At 42.8% G+C, this 20,107-nt stretch overlaps 1 long non-coding RNA gene across 1 annotated transcript in view; it reads right to left on the reverse strand.

Moving 5' to 3' along the window:
• Positions 1-9,220: 9,220 nt before the first annotated feature.
• Positions 9,221-20,107, reverse strand: part of LOC140620538 (uncharacterized) — a 30,626-nt gene continuing 19,739 nt past the window's right edge. Inside the window, exon 3 of the long non-coding RNA XR_012020299.1 lies at positions 9,221-9,396. This is a non-coding gene — a long non-coding RNA (uncharacterized lncRNA). The remainder of the gene's footprint in view (positions 9,397-20,107) is intronic.

Below are 20,107 nucleotides of genomic sequence, written 5' to 3' on the forward strand. Positions count from 1 at the left end.
AGATAATGGGAGTAACAATGATGTATTAAAGAAGAAATGGCAAATAGACCCTCAACCAGGGTATTGTTGTTTTCATCTCTACTTTCCCAGAGCCCAGAACAGCCAGGTGTGAGTAGATAGTCAGTAAGAATACATTAAAGGCGGGGTGCCTGGATGGCTCAGTCAGTTAAGTGTCTGCCTTTGGCTCAGGTCATGATCGCAGAGTCCTGGGATGGGGCTCCCTCTCAGTGGGCAGTCTGCTTCTCCCTTCGTGCCTCCCCACTGCTCGAGCTCTCACTCGTGCTCTCTGTCTCTCCCAAATGAATAAACGAAAAATCTTTTTTAAAAAAAAGATTTTATTTATTTATTCATGAGAGACACAGGCAGAGGGAGAAGCAGGCTCCATGCAAGGAGACCAATGAGGGACTCAATCCCGGGACTCCAGAATCACGCCCTGGGCTGAAGGCAGGCACTAAACTGCTGAGCTACCCAGGGATTTCCCTAAATAAAAAATCTTAAGAAAAAAGAATGCATTAAAGTCAAGGTAATTGAGAGCAAGATGACTGGGTCTTGAAACAAAGAGGCCAGTCCTCCCCCATCTAGAAGTTTTTTTGGGGAAATTAAAGGGAGCTGTCCTCACTGAGACTTTTTTTTTTTTTTTAAGATTTTATTTATTTATTCATGAGAGACACAGAAAGGCAGAGACACAGGCAGAGGGAGAAGCAGGCTCCCTACTGGGACCCCGATGTGGAACTTGATCCTGGGTCTCCAGGATCACGCCCCAGGCTGAAGGCAGGAGCTAAACCACTGAGCCACTGGGGCTGCCCCTCACTGAGACTTTTGGCCAGCTGTGGGAAGTTCTAGAGTGAGGCGCATTCTTTAACAAAATTGGGCTCTGGTCCCCATGATGTGTTGATGGCCGAGTCCCTTCTCTTCTCTGGGCCTATGTCTTCTCTATAGTGAAAGGAGGAGGTCAGGTGGAGTGTTCCCCACCCAGCTCCAACGTCTTGAGAAAGCCTAGGGGGTTCTAATGTAGCCTAGGACCCAGGGCTCACGAGGTTTCTTGTCCTGATGACCTGGGAGACATGGACAATATCTTCTTCCCCAACACTTCCAGGCAACAGAGTGGAGCAGCCTGGGTCTCAGGGCCAGGAATCTGGAGAGAAGTGAAGTCAGGCTCTAGTCTTTGGAATAGAGAGGGACCAAGTCCCTCTCTGCCCAAGGAAGGAGGGCCTCTGGGAGGAGACAGGACCAAGCCATCAACTGGACCTTGAGAGCCCTGAGGCCATTGATACCCCAGCTCCACGTGGGGCTTGCTGCTGACCTTGGGACATCACATGACCAAGTTGCCATTTCAAATGCCATATGGCTGGTGCTGTGGCAGGAGCTCTTCTGGGGACATAGGCATGCCCTAGATGACATGGATGGGCTGTTTAGTGCTTACCATGGGCCTTAGAAGGCCTTGGGTTTCTTGGGATTCCTGAGAGAACCCCAGACTGCTCTGCGAGAGCGGAAAAAAGACAGGTAGTCCCCGTAGTAACCTCAAGGTTTAGTTCTGGGATTGCTGAGTGACCCAGATGATCTGCTACTGAATCAGGTCACATGCGATGACTCTTATCTCTTCCCCAGCACTTAGGGTTGGGTTTTCTCCTTTAATTCATTCTTTGGCTGCATTTCAACACTTGGCATGTTACACCTTATCCAGCATCTCTCGATAGTATGATCTCAATAGCTGCAAACGCCCCAATTTAATTATTGTAGCAAACACACACGTACAAATATATACACACACACTCACACAAGAAGAATACACCAGGCTCTCAATGCTCACATGAATTTCTGAAGTCATACAGGCCAGTGCTTTGAAGAAGCTCAGGTAATCTTCAGTGAGGCTGCCCCTCCTCCTCTGTTCTCTGCTCTGAACAGCACAGCAATTCACCGAGAAATCCAGAGTCCTTTGTCCCTTCCTCGTACATGTAATTCACCACTAAACCCCATTGTTTCCATTGTCCAAGTGGCTCTGGAATCCTGCCCACCATCTCTTGCTCCCTGTGGTTTTCTGGGCCATCAGCCCTTGCTCTCTGACTCAGCCACAGCTCTGCTCCCCTCTGGTCTTCTCGGCTCAACCATTCCCAGGCCGCTGGTTCCTTGAATAGTCAAGGCTCCTTCCTTTGTCTGCCTTCCTCTGCTTGGAACACGCTCCTACACCTCTAGAGCCCCCGAGTGTTTCCATGGCCAAAAGTGGATTATTTTTACTGATTCCTCTGGATTCAGCCTAGACATCTATTTCTCCTGCTGCCTTTTACATTCCCTCATGTTGCCATGTAGTCTTCATTATGATCAGCTTTATGCCTTCATTCGATTCTATCTGCTGGCATTTCCACCATCACATACTACTGGGCATAAAATGTGTTTCCTCCATTCTAGCATGAGAGGTAGTGCTGTATTTTCTTGATCTTTGGGGGGCACTGTAGGGTAGTAATTAAGAAGACTGCCTCTAGATTTGGCTCCTGGATCTACGGCTTTATAAAGAGTTGTCAAACTCTACTGCCCTAGTGTTATCATCTACAAAATGGGCATAACATAGTATCTGTTTCGTAGAGTTGTGAGAATTAAAGGAGCAAACACATATAGAAAGTGTTTAATATAGCATCTGGCACAGTTACTATAACCTATTATTTTCTTTCTTGTGGTTTTGATTTGCTCCTTACAGATATATTCCCAGAAGTAAGATTATCGGATCAAAGGTTAGAAGGTTTTTATGGCTCTTGAAATGTTTTGACAAATTGCTTTGGAAAAAATTATGCTTCTTTCACTCACATCAGCAACAGCTGGTTGCTTTCTCCTGTCTACATGTAATTCAAAGTGCAGATCTTAGAATGATGAAAACCATGGTGGATTCCACGTCTGCACTTCTGGATGTGTTACCTGTTTGCTTCCATTCAGCTCAATCCTCTGCTACTAGCCTAGAGGGTTCTCTCTTGCCTTGGGCGTGTTCTGCGCTGCTTGGCACTGCATTTTTCGGTAATATTTTGGTGCTATAATGATTTACTGAGATATTAATTTATGTTTTGCTTTTCTCTCCCATTAGCGGGTTTGTGTTACAAGGCATTGTGGGACCCATATGCAGCATGGGGGTGGGCAGGGCAAGAGCCAGGAGATGATAGGCACTAACAGGACCACTGGGGCTGCCTGTCAGGATTCAAGCTTCAGCTGTTGAACCACTTACAGATGGGACTAGGTAGGCAGGTGGTAATATGGAGTCATGTAGAGCTGCTTTGGGGACCTGGGAGGGCAGGGACTTTATCTGTCTCATTCCTTGTTGGATCCTGAGCACTGGTAAATGTTTAAAAATACTTGTCAAAAAAAAAAAAAAAAATACTTGTCAAATGAGTGGATATATATATTGAGGGCAAGCTCTCTGTGAGTGGCTGCAAGCATGAAGCCAGGGTCCTGGTCAAAGACCCTGGGCCTGCTTTGGAGGGAGCAGGGAACCAGGCAGATTTCAGAGTAGAGGTTAGAGCAGAAACCTAGGGGAGGTGTTCCCTAAAGTCATGGGAAGAGGGGAAGATGGAATTTGGGACCAAGAACAGTCCTGCCTCAGCTCCTGGCTCTGGCAGACTCGCAAGCTGTCATTCCAAGTCATGCTGGATGGTAGCCTAGAGTCACCCCCAGTCACGGTCATGGTAGTTCTGGCCTTTACCCTCAAGTGTAAGGAGTAGTGGCATGACTGGAGAAGGCATACGCTCCAAAGCCATCAGTCAAGACCAGTAAGTGTTGTGGGTATGACTGCTACCCTGACAAGCTTGAGTCAGAAATGCCCCAGCCTCTGTTCAAACCATTGTGGCTCTTACTCTATGCCCTTCATGTGCCAGTCTGGTGATGTCTTCTGATCTGATCGAGTCTCCTTACCCTGGTCCAGGGGTATATGCAGGTCTCAGGGTCTTGTGCTGAGCAAAGGCTTCTGCAGCATCTACAGCTGCCGGAGCTTGGCCTCAGGAGTCCGGGTGCCTCAACGAGCCCCTAGGGGGTCTCCAACATCACCCCCTCCAGAGGTCCTCTGGGTGACTTTGGGTCTGCATCTGATACCTGCAGACTTCTATCTTCCTGATCTCCCAGACAAGCAACCTTACCTCCCCCCCATTCCCTGCTGTTCCTGTTCTGCCCCTCCTCAAAGAGACTGTTCTTCCTTCTCATGGCCTGGATCATCTAGCTCAGCCACTAATGAGCCAGTGCTCTCATAGAAGCCAGGAGATTTTCTGCAAGCAGCCTCTCTTTCAGGCCCTGGGTAAGCTAGCTGCCTTTGAGCCAAGGGGCCCTGGCCACTTTCTTGGAGGGTGGGGTGAGGGTGTGAGAAAAGTGCAACCAGAACAAAATGCAGATGGAGATTACAACAGATGACCTGTCACCCCAGCATCAGCCATGCTGGGCATACAGCAGGAGCAGGAGATTCATAAATTTGTGCCTGTTGATTGATAATTCAGGTCAAGAAAAAAAAATCCCCTGATGTTACAGAAAAAGGGAGCCTTTTGTGTGCGTGTGTGTGGGTTTGTCTTGGTGAGCAGAAGACCTGAGAGAGTCTGAAGCATGATTTGCAGGGATTGAATTCAATGTGTGCTACCCAGAACTTCTTGGAGACTGTGGGTTGGAGAAAAGGTTTATAATTAAGTTAATGTTGCATTTGCCATTTCAGGTTCCAAACTGGAAGATCTTTAACCCCTCTCACTGCCCCCCTCCCCAGAAAAACTCTCAAATCCACCACTGAATTACAGTCAACACAGGGTTGATTTAAAAGAACGGCATGAGGGATCCCTGGGTGGCGCAGCGGTTTGGCGCCTGCCTTTGGCCCAGGGCACTATCCTGGAGACCCGGGATCGAATCCCACGTCAGGCTCCCGGTGCATGGAGCCTGCTTCTCCCTCTGCCTGTGTCTCTGCCCCTCTCTCTCTCTGTGTGTGACTATCATAAATAAATAAAATTAAAAAAAAATAAAATAAACTTAAATGTCTTAAAAAAAAAAAAAAGAACGGCATGAAATTATTCATGAGGCATCAGGTCCAACAAATCTAAGTTGGTTTTCCTAAGTCATTTAATAGCTAATTACATGCTACAGGATGTAAAAATGCAGAAAGGCCTCATTAAGGATAAATCCAATTGTTTGCAAGGCACATTATCGAAATTCCAGTTTAGCCTGCTCCTACCTTCAGTGACTGCATACAGTGTACAGTGGCTTTTGGCAAATGAAAGACCCGGAAATAGAACTGCTGTTTTTATAACAACCCTGTTACCTTTAATGACCATTTTCTTCCCTTAAGTGCAGCAAAGTATGAAAATATTGCCATGCTCTTTGGTGCAATTTTCCTAGTGCGATTTTTTTTTCTTTTTTCTTTTTTTCTTTTTTTTTTTTTTTTTGCCATTAAGAGCCCTGAGAGAGTGCATTTCTCTACCTACTTATTTGCTACTGTCAAAAGATAGCAAAATTCATGAAAATACTCAACTGTCAATCCCCAACAAATATGCAATTATTTCAGGCTGGTGTTTTAAGCAAAAATGGCAGAGATTTGCTTCTATTTTCTGAACTGGGATGAGGGGATGTTTTTGCTTCTAGCTGTTCCACTTTCTCTGGGCATCTCCCAGGAACACCTGTTCTAACACGCAGAGGTGAATTTCCACTAGCAGGGCCCTGACATTCGGCTGTGAATTAAATGCCAGTTTGGGTGCCCTTTTGTGCATCTGTTGGGGAGGGGAGAGCACGAAGTAATTTCTCTTCCAGCCTCACAAAGCCCATCATTCCAGGACGTTACACCGGGATGCTGGGCAGTAAATGACAAGAAAGGCTTGGAATGGAGGCGAAAATAGACGATCTTGTCCCTACAATAATACAGGGAAGATATATAAAGGCAAGTAAGTGGTAATGTTCTTGAAAGATAAACAATTGACTGCCTGTCACAAATAATTGATGACTGAGATCCCGAAGAGTATGGCCATGATAAAAAATACATAGAGGAGTGTACACACACCATATTCTCCTGACATATCATTGCTTTCCTCTTTGTGGGAATCTTTGCAGGATCAAATTAGAAGTACTATTTGCTGAGAGGCAATATTCTGCACTCTGAAAGCAGAGCTCCTTGTCTCCCGGGGAGCCTTCATTTGACTTTCATCTTGATATTGAATTTAAGCCTCGCATTTTAGGATAAATGCATGTAGCCCTTGGCCCACCTGGCAATAACTACTGCCCTACAGAGGAAATTCCATTCACCAGAAGGCCTGGGAATGGACTTGTCTGATTACTTGCACTTTTTTGTATTAATTAATGAAAATCTTTCTCTGGTTTCAACAGCCCTTTGTGGGATTTTTCCCCAAGTGCACTTGTTTGCTTTGCTGTCTTGCCTTGAGTTAAGAATACCATCGTGAATGGAATTGAATTCCTGGAGGAAAGAGCCTTCCTGTGGTTCTGCATGGCTCAGAGGGCAATGCTAAGACCAGCAGGTGGAAGCTGCAGGGACCCTAATATCAGTTCCCCGGGGGGCAGGGGTGAACTTCTCCCCCGGAAGGCTCTCCGGAACAGAAATGCTGGGCTGCCTTGGGAGGTGGGTAATGAGTCCCTTACTACTGGAGGAGATTGTCGGTAGAAGAACTCTTGGAAGCTTTACTTACCCATTGGCATCACTGGATCATACAACCTTTACATTTGGTGACACCATGATCCACCCGTATGCCTTTATCCTTACTGAGTCAGTGCAGGAAAACCCAACTTCTAACCCTCAGCATTTTTAAGGCATTCCAATCATTTTGCTTACCTGTGCTGCTCATGCTAGAAACACGGAGGGATTAGGGCCCCCTCTCCCTGTGACCATCAGCCAGTGACTGGTGGGTATGGATACCTCAGCACCTTCACCCCTCAGGGCTTTGTGTCTGCACACATTAGCTTCTGTTGCCCACAGCCATAACTGGCTTGATGAAGCACCGTTAACTGGATAATGAGGGTGAAGGGTGGCTTCCCTTCTCTGTCTCTCATCTTTACTCTTCTGCACATCTGTTCTTCACCTCCCAAATGGACCACGTTATCCTTATCTCTGGGTCTGCTTCTAGGGGAGTCCCGGTTAAGATAATGACTGTCTTTTCCTGATAACACGGTAGCCCAGGGCCTGACAATAGGGCATATTTGAAGTTAGGACTGGTGACCATGGTGCAGGACTCCCGGGTACCATATTGTGAGAGGCTTCCTCAGCCCTGATGAAAACAGAACTAATTCTATGATAATCCCATTGGGTCCAGTGCCCGCTCCACTGTGGTTATACCGAGATAATGCCCTGGCTTTGTTTCTTATGCTCCACTTCTACCTTGTACCCCTATTTCTTCAGAATTGAGGACCCTCCCCATTTGGTACTATACTCGCTCCTGGTGCCCTGGGCCCATTTCCTGCTCCTGAGCATTCCTGAGAATGGCTCATTGCCCGCTCGGGCTTTCTCTTGCCTATTGCCAAGACAGCTGTTAGTTCTGGCATCTTCTGTTTAGTTGCCAGGTATCAGGGAGTGATACTCAGGAGATTGTAAGGCCAAAGTGGCACCATTCTGACTATTGAATTTTATTGTAGATTTAAAGGCAGAAACAGCAAGAGACTGAGGAGACCAGACTGAATGTGTCCGGCCTCAACTGGATATGCAAGCGTTTAGATTTCCTGGTGTTTGCCTCCTTGTATTAAAAGCTCAGGGCATGAGTCTTGGAGTTCTGGTGAATTGAAGCCCCCAGTGCTGAACGAGTGTTTCCGAGTTCTATGCTTGATAAAAATCGTGGGTGATGCTCATCTTTGGGTGTTTTCATAGCATGAACAGTCTTGAGTCAGCTTCTTGTTTAAGGGCCCAGGGAGAAACACTTGAATCAAACACCATTAACTCAACCCTAAATGCCACGCTAAGTCCACAGACAGCTTTCAGGGCCTCACCATTACCCTGTTTGGGTGGCACACTTCTGGCTGATTTGGCTTCTGTCTGCGGTACCCAGAGAGGGCCTTGTCCATCCGAATGGTGCATCCGAATGGGAGGACCTAGCCTGTTTGTCTTGTCATGATTTATAGCCCCTTAAATGAGGTTAAATGTTCTAGTCTCATTCTAGACTAGACAGGTCTGATTTTTCCTGCTAATTAGTCTCTCTGATATTACTTGCCTCATCTGTCTCAGGTAGTCTTCACCACATCAACACTGTTCTAGTGAGGAGGGAGACCTTGATTTCCATTAGTTTGGACAAGAGTTTTCTTTAGCTTCCAGTTATTCGCTAGAAGGTGCCCAGTAGGCTGCTCATTTTAAATCTGTAAAAAGAGCATAGCATTAAAATGACCACCAAGAACATTGGGGCATCCGGTGGCTCAGTCAGTTGAGCATCTAGCTCTTGATTTCAGCTCAGGTCATGATCTCAGGGTTGTGAGTCTGCTTAAGATTCTCTCCCCCCCCTCTACCCCTCCCCCTGCTTGCTAGCTCACTCTCTCTCTCTCTCTCTCTCTCTCAAAAAAAAAAAAAAAAAAAGGGATGTCTGGGTGGCTCAGTCAGTTAAGTGTCTGACTTCAGCTCAGGTCATGATTCCAGGGTCCTCGGGGTTGACCCCTGCATCGGGCTCCCTGCTCAGCAGGAAGTCTGCTTCTCCCTCCCCATCTACCCTTCGCCCCTGCTTGTGCTCTCTCTTTCTCAAATAAATAAAATCTTAAAAACAAAGAAATAAACCCAACAAACACCAAAAACATAAAATTCTCTGACCTTCCCTCTTCCCAAGGCAACTCGATTTTTGTGTGTCAGGCTCCCCTCTTGTCAAACAAGGCCTTTTCTCTTCAGGTTCTATCAGAATGTTTTCCCATGTTCCTACAGAGGCTTTACAGTGATTCTTTTAATGGCTACGAAATCACAGTACGCTGATTTACCAAACTGCTCCCTCATTGTCAGTAATTGAGAGGGTTTCCAGTCTTGGGTTATGGTACTGGACATCCTCACAAAGAAAATTTTTTGTTTTCATTTAAGTACTTCCTTAGCATATAGTCCACAAGTGGAATTCTTGGGCCAGAGGGTGGAGATGTTTTCCTGGCTTTTGGGAAATATTGCTTTCTTTTTTTTTTTTTTACTTTTATCTTTTTTATTTTTTTTAATTTATTTTTTATTGGTGTTCAATTTACTAACATACAGAATAACCCCCAGTGCCCGTCACCCATTCACTCCCACCCCCCGCCCTCCTCCCCTTCTACCACCCCTAGTTCTTTTTATTGGGAAATATTTCTACGTTGGTTTCCAAAAGGGTGAGTCAATGCACTCCGCTGTCCCAGTGGGCTTTATGAAGCCTGTTAGATCCACATGTGAAGAAAACAGTTTGTAAGGGTTCCTAGCTTTCTCTCTCCTGTCCAGAACTTCAGTCATCCCCAAGTCATCCCCATCTGCAAGAAGAAGAGTTAGAAATAACATCTTTAATAAAAACAAAAACAACCACAAAAAACCCCCCAAACCCCCAAAACCCTGGCATTACACACTATCTAACAAACACACGGTGTCCCCAGAAGGTTGATGATGATGGTCGTAATGTGTCCTTGTGTGCTAGGCAATGGCTTGCTATCCTTCTTGCATTATTTTCCTTAGTTCTTAAAATAGCTCTCTAAAATGTATTCATTACCCCCGTTTAAAGATGAGAAAATTGAGTCTCGGAGAAGTGAAGTAACTTACTTCAGGTACATGACTACCATCAGAGCCATTTTGGTCTACCTTGCTTTATGGAAACAAAAATTGTGATGTTGAGGTATTTAAATGTGGAGATGAAAGAAGGACCATGAAGATCATCGTCAGCCTCAGTGCATCTTAAAGAACAAGAATAGTGACCACAGCTGTGGGGGTGAGGCCAACTGAGGGTCAGCTTGAACCTGATTCAGTCCAGACCTCCAGGCCAAGGTGATGATGAGATTCACGAGTCCTGTCACGGGGTATGGTGGAGCAGGCGGCCCAGTATCTGCTTATAATCAGCAAATGCTTAGTGCTAAGTGAACCTCTAACTGGGGAAGTTGATCTTGTCTGGGGAGTTAGGGAAGGCTTCCTGGAATAGGTGTTGTTTGAGCTGCAATTCAAAGGATAACATTAACTTAAGGGGGTGGTCGATGATGAGGTAGGGAGGCCATTCTAGCACAGTGGATAGTATGTGCAAAAGCCCTGGGGCTGGGGAGAACTTGGCACTTTTGAGAAAATGAGAGAAGGCTCCTGTGGCTGCATCAAACATTGGTACCAGCTTCCAAGGGTAGTCAGAGTAGGGGCCTCAGGTGTGCTTCCCCTCTGAGAAGCTCTGGATGGTGGTGAAAGTACACGCTACTGGTGAGTTATTCAGGAGTATGATAGACAAGGCACATTGGCTTCCCCAAACCTCTTTCCACCCTCCTTTCTGTTTGGGATTTAGAAAGCTGAATGCCACATTTCCCAGACTATCTGACAGCTAGCACTCTGGATGTGAATCGAGTCCTGTCACTGAGACACAGGCATACAAGACTTGGACAGGGGAAATACGGCAGAGGCCTTCTTCCTGCCCCCTTAGGCTGCTGTCTAATGATTTGGGTCATGGAAAGTGTGAGGATTTCTGCAGCCATGTTGTGAAGCCCATGCTGGAGGCTCCTGGCTGTGGAGAGATTGTCATGGTGGCAACCACCAACAGCAGTGCTGACCTCACAGGGCAAAGGTCCCCTGGAGGGTCAGTACTTTTTGTCTGGGAGTCAGTCCTGGAGACCAGCCTAGAAAGGCTCCTCTGGCCCTTCCAGTGAATATCTGATTCCTGTTAAAATGCCATACAGGATGCTGTTCCAGCTCTACCGCCTGCCACCTATGCTTCTGCAAGCTGTGGCCCAGAGTTCCCAGCTTCCCTTCTGAAGTGACTGAGCCAAACTTGTTTTCTGATTCAGGGCTTTTCATCTACCTCAAATTCACACTGCTAGATGCAGGGCCAATCTGGAGGGTGAAGGTGTTAATGCTCTGGGGCAAATATCAGCCAATGGGGAATGGGATTTGGCAGGTAAGAGCCCAGCTTTCAGTCCCAGTGGGAAAATTCTGGAACACGGCCCTCAGTGAGAGTGAGCCCCACTTGCCTATAGTGGTAACCACTCATTTTTACACCTTTTATTGATTTTTTTTTCTTCCTCTCCTGTCTCACCCTCCCCCTACTTCCTCCCTTGCACTTTATGAGATCACCTACTGAATAAACCACATGCATCTCAATCCACCCTTATTCCAAGGTCTGTTTTAGGGGGGAGCTCAACCTATAGAACTTTTTAATTTTGGGGTTCCAAATCTGACTAAGGTAGAGAGGCACAAAAGACTAATTCAAAGACACAGATTATTGCTAATTTTTAACCAAGTCGAACAGATTCCAGGCAATCATATCACTGTGTTTTGAACTTCTGTCCCCAGGCTTTCAGCCTCTCAGTAACAAGACTGCTATCTTAACATGTTCAAATAAACTGCCAAAGTTGCCATACTCATCCCCACCCAACCATTTGTCCATCTGTCCATCCATCCAACCAGCAGTCACTTATTAAGCCTCTGCTGTGTCCAGCATTGTGCCAGGGGCTGAGGTTGGAGAAACCAATTAGATTTTCTGCCTGCAAGTTATTCATGGTGTGATTAGATCCAATGGCAGATGTGGCTCTGCCATTTTGAATGCCACTCTGATTTCTGTGCGTAATGCAGTTAGCATGTCCACATAAACTCAACCCTAACGCCAGCCAGTGGTCTTAGTATATAAACATACTACTAACATTTCCATCTGCCCTAAGAAGTGCCTCCAACACTCAGACTGTGTCTCTGTCTCTATTTTATTTAAAAAAGTCCTGTATTAAGACACTGCTTCTAAGGAACTAAATTTAGTTTGAGAAACTGCTCTGAACTTTGGAGTCATTAAATGTAGCCTGTGTGTGTGTGTGCGGATGACAGAGAAAAATTACAGCCAGCAGTGTCTATATTGAAAATCCTGCATTAGATTGCCATCGGTTGCTAATAATACATCATAATTATTCTTATAGGGTTAAGCTTTTCTCTTTCCTCTTCCACCTGCCTTGCTGAGATAACCTCTAAGGATGTCCTGGAAGACGGTAGGGCTGGAATTCAAAAGCTTTCATGACAGCTGAGCTCTCCATGCAATTCATTATGTTGAAAAGATGGGGAGGAGAGGGTTGTCTGCAAAGATAATGACTGTGCAATTTCCAGTCCATTCTCCTTGCAGCCAGATCTTGGAGGCAGCCCATGGACCAATTTCAGCAAGCAGACCCTGCTCATCTCTCATCCATCTGTATTGGAAAAGAGGTTGTGTCTCACTTAAGCAGGAGCGTGGGCCAGTGTGTGTGTGTGTGTGTGTGTATGGGGGGGAATGGGTTAAGGAGATGGCTGGGGAAATAGAATGGGGCTCATCCCCAGAGTGCTTGGTACTGGGGATCTTAGGCATGGTTCTGGCTGACATCAGTGTCAAAGGGGCTCAGTTGAGAGCATGGGCTGAGATCAAGAGACTGACTCCCAGCCTAGGCTACTGTTCTGAGCTTTCTCTGTTTTCCCAGCTTGGAGCCCAGAGCCAGGCATAGCAGGAGCTCAATAAATGTTGTCTCACTGAGAAAGCACTGGTACAGGTTTACATGCAGCAAGGAAATCAGTTGTGCGTGGTTCCAATGGGAAATAAGGTCAGGGTTTTCTCCGGGTTCTGCCTATGGAATGAGAGTCTCTGGAGGAAAATTCTAGCCCAGTAGCAATGTCAACATTGGACTATTGCAAGGAAGATCTCCTGTGTCTCTGGCAGACATCCCTACTGCTTCAGTCCCCGGCATGGACCCAAGACTTCCAGGGCTGGGACTGCTGTTGTTGTTGTATCTCTCATTATAGGCTAAAACCAGCAAGTCCTGTGTGGCCCTCAAAGGAAGCCAAGTCAAGCTTTAAACACAAAGGAGCTGGTTTCTTTTAACTGGAAGGTGGCAAATGTCACACATGCCGAGTCTGCGGTGCAGGTTTTCATTCACACTTTCAAGGCTGTTTCATTTTCCTTTCCAGCCCTGCTACCCTCCTTGCTTTGTCGCCCTCTCCATTTGTCACCAGTGTGCCCTTGGCAGATTCTCAAGGTTATGGTCATTGCTGAGTGGCCTTGCCTGATTAGAGTAGGAAAAGGAAACAATGAAAAATTACAGAAACTAGCATGACAGCAAAAATTAGAAGAATTATTAAATTAAAAGTGTCTGAAATCTTCCTTGAGGCGCCACCCGCCCCTCCCCCCCAAGAAGAATCATTTATTTGCTTGATTGACCAATAGCAGAGACCATTAGTTATCCCTCTGAATCAAGTTTCTGTTTCTACAGTCGAAATGCCCTAAATTTTAACTGAGCATAGAGCTACTGGGAGTAATGCCTGGAGTTCCTAGTCTTTCTTACAACTAAGCATGGCCGTATGACTAAATTCTAGTCTTTGGGATCCAAGCAGCAGTTGTGTGTTCAACTTTTTTTCCCCTTTTTCTTTCATTATTACAAAAAAAAAAAAAAAGTGCAGTAGGGGCACCTGAGTGGTGCAATCAGTTGAGCATCTGACTCTTGGTGTCTGATCTCAGGGTTGTAAGATGGAGCCCCGAGTTGGGCTCCATGCTGCTTGTATTTCCCTCTCCCTCTCTCTCTGCTCCTCACCCCCCACCCCACACATACACACACACTCTCTCAAATAAATAAAAACAAATCTTTTGTAAAAATGCAGTATAATTTACATACAGATCTTAAGTGTACTGTTCAATGAAATTTGACCAATGTATACACTCCAGTCAAGATAAAGGACATTTCTAATACCCATGAAAGTTCCCTACATCCCCTTTCCAACTAATCCTCTCTTCATGCCCCAGTCCAGACAATCCTCCACCCTCTGCTAACCACTGTCCTGATCCCTAACAGGTTGGTTAGTTTTGTCTGTTCTTGAACTTCGTATGAATGGAATTACACAGTGTGTACCCCCTCTTGTATCTGGCTTATTTCTCTCTAGCACTGCCTCTATGAGTTCCATCCTTGTTATTACGTGTATCAGTTGTTCATTCCTTTTATTTCTGAGTAGTGTTCTATTGCAGTGGATGTATCACATTTTACTTGTCCATCTCCTTTTGATAGACATTTGGGAGGTTTCTGGGTATGGATTATAAGATTAAAGCTGCTGTGAACATTCTTACACAAACCTTTTTTTTTTTTTTTTAAGATTTTATTTATTCATGACAGAGAGAGAGAGAGGGGGGCAGAGACACAGGCAGAGGGAGAGAGAAGCAGGCTCCATGCAGGGAGCCCGATGTGGGACTCGATCCTCGGTCTCCAGGATCACATCCCGGGCTGAAGGCGGCGCTAAACCGCTGAGCCACCGGGGCTGCCCCAAGCCTTTTTGTGGGCATATGTTTTCATTTGTCTTAGGAATAGGATTGCTGGGTCAGTAGGTAGGAATATGTTTAACTTTATAAGAAATTGCAAGAGAGTTTTCCAAACTGGTTGTCCTATTTTAGAACTTCCACCAGCAATGTATGAGACTTCTACTTGTTTTATGTTCTCGCCAGCATTTGGTAGGCTCAGTCTTTTTAATTTTAGCCATTCTAATGGGCAAAAATTGGTATCTTATAGTTTTCATTTGCAGACTAACGAAAGTCAATCCTGTTGACAAATGATATTGAATATCTTTTTATGTGCTTATTGCCAACTCGTGTGTGTTTTTTGTTTGTTTTTTTTTATTTTTATTTTATTTTATTTTTATTTTTTTAATTTTTATTTATTTATGATAGTCACACAGAGAGAGAGAGAGAGGCAGAGACACCGGCAGAGGGAGAAGCAGGCTCCATGCACTGGGAGCCCGATGTGGGATTCGATCCCGAGTCTCCAGGATCTCGCCCTGGGCCAAAGGCAGGCGCCAAACTGCTGCGCCACCCAGGGATCCCTGTTTGTTTTTTTAATGATGTGTCTATTTAAGTTTTTTTTTTTTTTTTTTTAAAGATTTTATTTATTTATTCATGAGAGACACACACACACACACACAGAGGCAGAGACACAGTCAGAGGGAGAAGCAGACTCCGTGCAGGGAGCCCCACGTGGGACTTGATCCTGGGTCTCCAGGATCACGCCCTGGGCTGAAGGTGGTGCTAAACCGCTGAGCTACTGGCGCTGCCCTATTTAAGGGTTTTAAAGTGAGTGAGTGAATAACCTGAGGGGAAGAAGGGAGAGAGTCTCAAGCAGATGCTGTGCTGAACCCAGAGCCTGATGTGGGGCTCGATCTCACCGCCCTGAGATCATGACCCAAGCTGAAACCAAGCTCAAGTGGCTGCCTAACCACCTGAGCCATCCAGAAGCCCCATTAAAAAACCTAATTTATTGCATGCAATAAGATGCATCCAGTTCTAGTGTAGAGCTCAATGAATTCTCACAAATGCATGTACCTTTAAACCACCAGCACAAGCAAGATACAGAGTATTTACATCATTTCACAAAGTTCTCCAAATGCCTCATTGCAGCCAATTTCAAATGAATGGAATCATATGATATGTACTCTTTTGTGCTCCACATTTTTTGCGGCATACTATTTTTGAGTTATACCCATGTAATTGCATGTATCAATGTTTTTCTTTTTATAGCTGGGTAACATTTTACTATATGGACATGTCACGATTTGTTCATATGTTCACTAGCTGATATGATAGATCAGCTGGTGGGTTGGTTCTCAGTTTGGGGCTATTATGATAAAGCTTCTATGAACGCTTGTATATAAGATTTTATGTGGATATATGTTTTCATTTCTTTTGTATAAACAAACACCTAGGAATTGAATTACTAGGTTGTACGCTTAACTGTGTAAGAACCTACCATACTTTTCCCAAAGTCATTGTACCATTTTACATTCCTAGCATCAATGTCTGAGAGTTCTAGTTGCCCATAGTCTCACCATCATGTGGTATTGTCATCTGTTTTAATTTTAGCCACTTTAGTGGGTGTAGAGTGTTATCTAATTGTAGCTTTAAGTCACATTTTCCTGTGACTGATAATGTTGTTCACATTCTCATGTGTTTATTTGCCATTCAATAACTTATTTTGTGAAATATCTTTTCAAATCTTTGCCCCTTCCTTTTTTTTTTTTTTTTTTGCCCCTTCCTTTTTTATTTGGTTGTCTTCTTATTGAGTTGAAAGGGTAATTTATGATTCTAAACATTGGTCCTTTATTATGTACATATTTTGCACATCTTTTCCTCAGTGATGAACACTGTTTTTTTAAAAGGCAGGAGTTTTTGATGAAATGGAAGTTATCAATTTCTTTTATTATGGTTTATGCTTTTTTTGTGCTCTTTGAGACATTTTTGTCTGCCTTACATTTGTAAGGTTATTCTCAAATGATTTCTCCTAGAAGCTTAATAAATAATGTTAGCTTTGGGGCCACCTGGGTGGCTCAGTTGGTTAAGTGTCTGCCTTTGGCTCAGATCATAATCCTGGGGTTCTGGGATTGAGCCCTGCGTCAGGTTCCCCGCTCACTGGGGAGTCTGCTTCTCCCTCTCACTCTATCCCTGCTCATGCTCTCTCTCTCTCTCAAATAGATAATTAATATCTTAAAAAATAATGTAATGTTAGCTTTTACACTATGGTCTGTGACCCATTCCAAATTGAATTGTATATATGGAATGAGGTAGAGGTTGAGATTCATTTTTTTCCCACATGGATGTCTAGTATATTCCATCATGATTTCTTGAAAAGATCCCCTCTGTGCATTGAACTGCCTTACGGTCTTGTCAAAAATAAGTTATCAGTATGTATTTGGATCTAGATCTGGACTCTGTTCCATTAATAATTTTGTCCTTATGTAAGTACCACACTGTTTTGATTATTGTGGCTTTATGGTAAGTTTTGGAATCAAGTAGTATGAGTTTTCAAAATTTCTTTTCCAAAATTGCTTTGGCTAGTCTTGGTCCTTTGCACTTATTTCTGTAGAAGTGTTGGAATCTGTTTTTCGATTTCTATAGAAATGAAGTATTTATTGGGGTTGTTTTGAATCTGGAAAGAATTGACATAACAATACTGAGATAAACATGGTATATCATTGCATTTTTTAGGTAGTAATTTCTCTCAGCAGTATGTGTAATTTTCAATGTAGAAGTTTTGCATGTCTTCTGTTAAGTGTGCCTGTAAGTATTTTTAAAATGCTACTATAGGTAGATATTATTCTTTTAAAATTTTTATTTTGCAATTATTTGCTTCTATTATATAGAAATTCAACTGATTTTTTATATTGTCCTTGTATCCTATGATGTTGCTAAATCCACTTATTGATTTTAGTAATTTTTTTTTTTTTTTGATTTTAGTAATTTTTAAAAGAGATTTATTTCTTAGATATATTTATGTAAACAATCACATCCTCCACAAATAAAGGTAAATTTACTTCTTTCTTTTCAAACTTTATTATTATTTTTACATTATTTCACTGTCTGGGACCTACAGTACAATATTGAATAGAAATGACAAGAACAGATATCTTTACCTTGCTCCTGATCTCAAAAAGAGAACATCAGTATGTCATCATTAAGTCTGATGTAAGCTGTAAGATTTTCATAACCATCCTTTATAAGATTATTTTTTTTTGTTTTTTTTTTTAAAAAAGGTTTTATTTATTTATTCATGAAAGAGACACACAGAGAGAAAGGCAGACACGTAGGCAGAGGGAGAAGCAGGCTCCAGAGAGGGAGCCTGATGTGGGACTCCATCCTGAGACCACGGATCACGCCCTGGGCCAGGGGCAGGTGCTCAACCGCTGAGACAACCAGGCGTCCCTCTTTATAAGATTGAGGAAGTTTTCTTCTGTTTCTATTTTGCTAAGCAGTATTTTTTGTTTTTGTTATTTTAAATATGAATGAGTGTCAGATTTGCCACATGCTTTATCTGCAACTACTGTGATGATTATTTAACTTTTTTTATTCAGTTAATGTGATGAAATGTATTGGTTGATTATTTTTGCATGTTGAGTTAATCTTGAATCTCTTAAATTAATTTTAGTCATGATGTGTTATCCTTTTCATATACTACTGGAATTTTTTGAGGATTCTTATGTCTATGTTCATGAGAGACATTAGTCTGTAATTGTCTTGTGATATCTTTGTTTTAGTAATAAGGTTAAACAGGCTTCATAGAAATAATTTAGCAAATGTTCTTTCCTCTTCTACTTTATGCAAGAGTTTTGATAAGATTAATATTTCTTCCTTAAATAGGATTCACCAGGGAAGACATCTGGGCCTGGAGTTTTCTTTGTGGGAGGCTTTTAATTATAACTTCATTGTTTCTTTTGGACAGATAGGGCTCTTCAGATTTTCTATTTTTTCTTATGTCAATTTTGGGAAGTTACATCTTATAAGGCATTTGTCTTTTTAATCTAGGAAGTCAACTTTATTGGCATAGGTTATTCGTATTCCCTTATTATCCTTTTGGTATATATATGATCTATAGTGATGCCCCATTTTTATTCCTAAGACTGATAATTGTTTTTTCTTGATTAACTTTGTGAGGGTTTATCAGTTTTATTAATCTATTCAAAGAATTAACTTCTGGATTTATTATTTCTATTTTTTGTATGTTTTCTATTTCGTGGATTTTTATTTATTTTCTTCTGCTTATTTTGTGTTTTTATTCTTATTTTTCTAGCTTCTTAAAATGGAGGCTTAGGTTATTGATTTTAAATCTTTTTTCTAATATAAGCATTTAAGGATATAAATTTCCCTGTAAGTGCTCCTTCAGCTGCATCCCACAAATTTTGATAAATTTGTTTTCATTATCATTCTATTGGAAATATTGTCTAATTTCTCTTGTGATTTCTTCATTGACTCATGGATTGCTTAAAAGAGTGTTGCTCAATTTCCAGATATTCAGGGATTTTCTATACTTTTATTATTCATTTCTAATTTAATTAAATTTGGTCAGAGAATCATACTCTGAATTATTTTGACCATATATAAATTTTTAAGGGGAGCCTAGGTGGCTCAGTTCGTTGGGCCTCTGACTCTTGGTTTTGGCTCAGGTCATGATCTCGGGATCCTGGGATCAAGCCCTGCATCAGCCGTCACACTCAGCGAGGAGTCTGCTTCTTTGCCTCTCTCTCTCCCTCTCCCTTAAATCCCTGGGTGGTTCAGTTGTTAAGCCTCTGCCTTTGGATTAGGTCATGATTCCAGTATCCTGGGATCAAATCCCATGTTGGGGTCCCTCATGGTGGTGAGCCTGCTTCTTCTCCCTCTGTTGCTCCCCCTGCTTGTGCTTTCTCTCTCTCTGTCAAATAAATAAATAAAATCTTAAAAAAATTTTTTAAGACTTGTATCATGGCTTATTATATTTGGTAAACACCAATTAGGTAAAGTTGGCTGATAGTGTTATTCAGATTTGCTATATTCCTAATATTTTGTCTGTTTCTTTTATGAATTTCTGAGATGGTAATGTTAAAATATACTTTTTGGTTATGGATCTATTTCTCCCTTTTTTGTTTGTTTTTGTATATTTTTTATTGGAGTTTGATATTTCTCCCTTTTTGTCAATTTCTTGCCACATGCATTTTGAAGTTATGTTTTTAGTTACATATGCATTGAAGATTGTTATGTCTTTTTAATTAATTGATACTTTTATCATTATAAATTCTCCCTTTTATCTCTAGTAATATTTTTTATCATAAAGTTTACTTTGTCTAATAGTAGTATAGCCTCTCTAGCTTCTGTATGATTAGTTTTCACATGGGATATTTTTTTCATCCTTTTACTTTAATCTTTGTGGTTAAAAGTATGTCTTTTGTAGACAGAATATAGTTTGGCCTACCTTTTGTATCTAGTCTGACAATTTCTCTCCTCTCTCTGCCTTTTTTCTCCCTTCTTAAAAAAGATTTTGTTTTGGGGATGCCTGGGTGGCTCAGCGGTTTGGCGCCTGCCTTCAGCCCAGGGTGTGATCCTGGAGACATGGGATCGAGTCCCACGTCAGGCTCCCTGCATGGAGCCTGCTTCTCTCTCTGCCTCTCTCTCTCTGTATCTCTCATTCATAAATAAATAAAATATTTTTAAAAAAGATTTTGTTTTGTTTTTAAGTAATCTTTCCTACTCAATGTGGGACTCAAACTTACAGCCCC

This window comes from Canis lupus, chromosome 29 (assembly GCF_048164855.1).
Source record: "Canis lupus baileyi chromosome 29, mCanLup2.hap1, whole genome shotgun sequence".
NCBI lineage: Eukaryota > Metazoa > Chordata > Mammalia > Carnivora > Canidae > Canis > Canis lupus.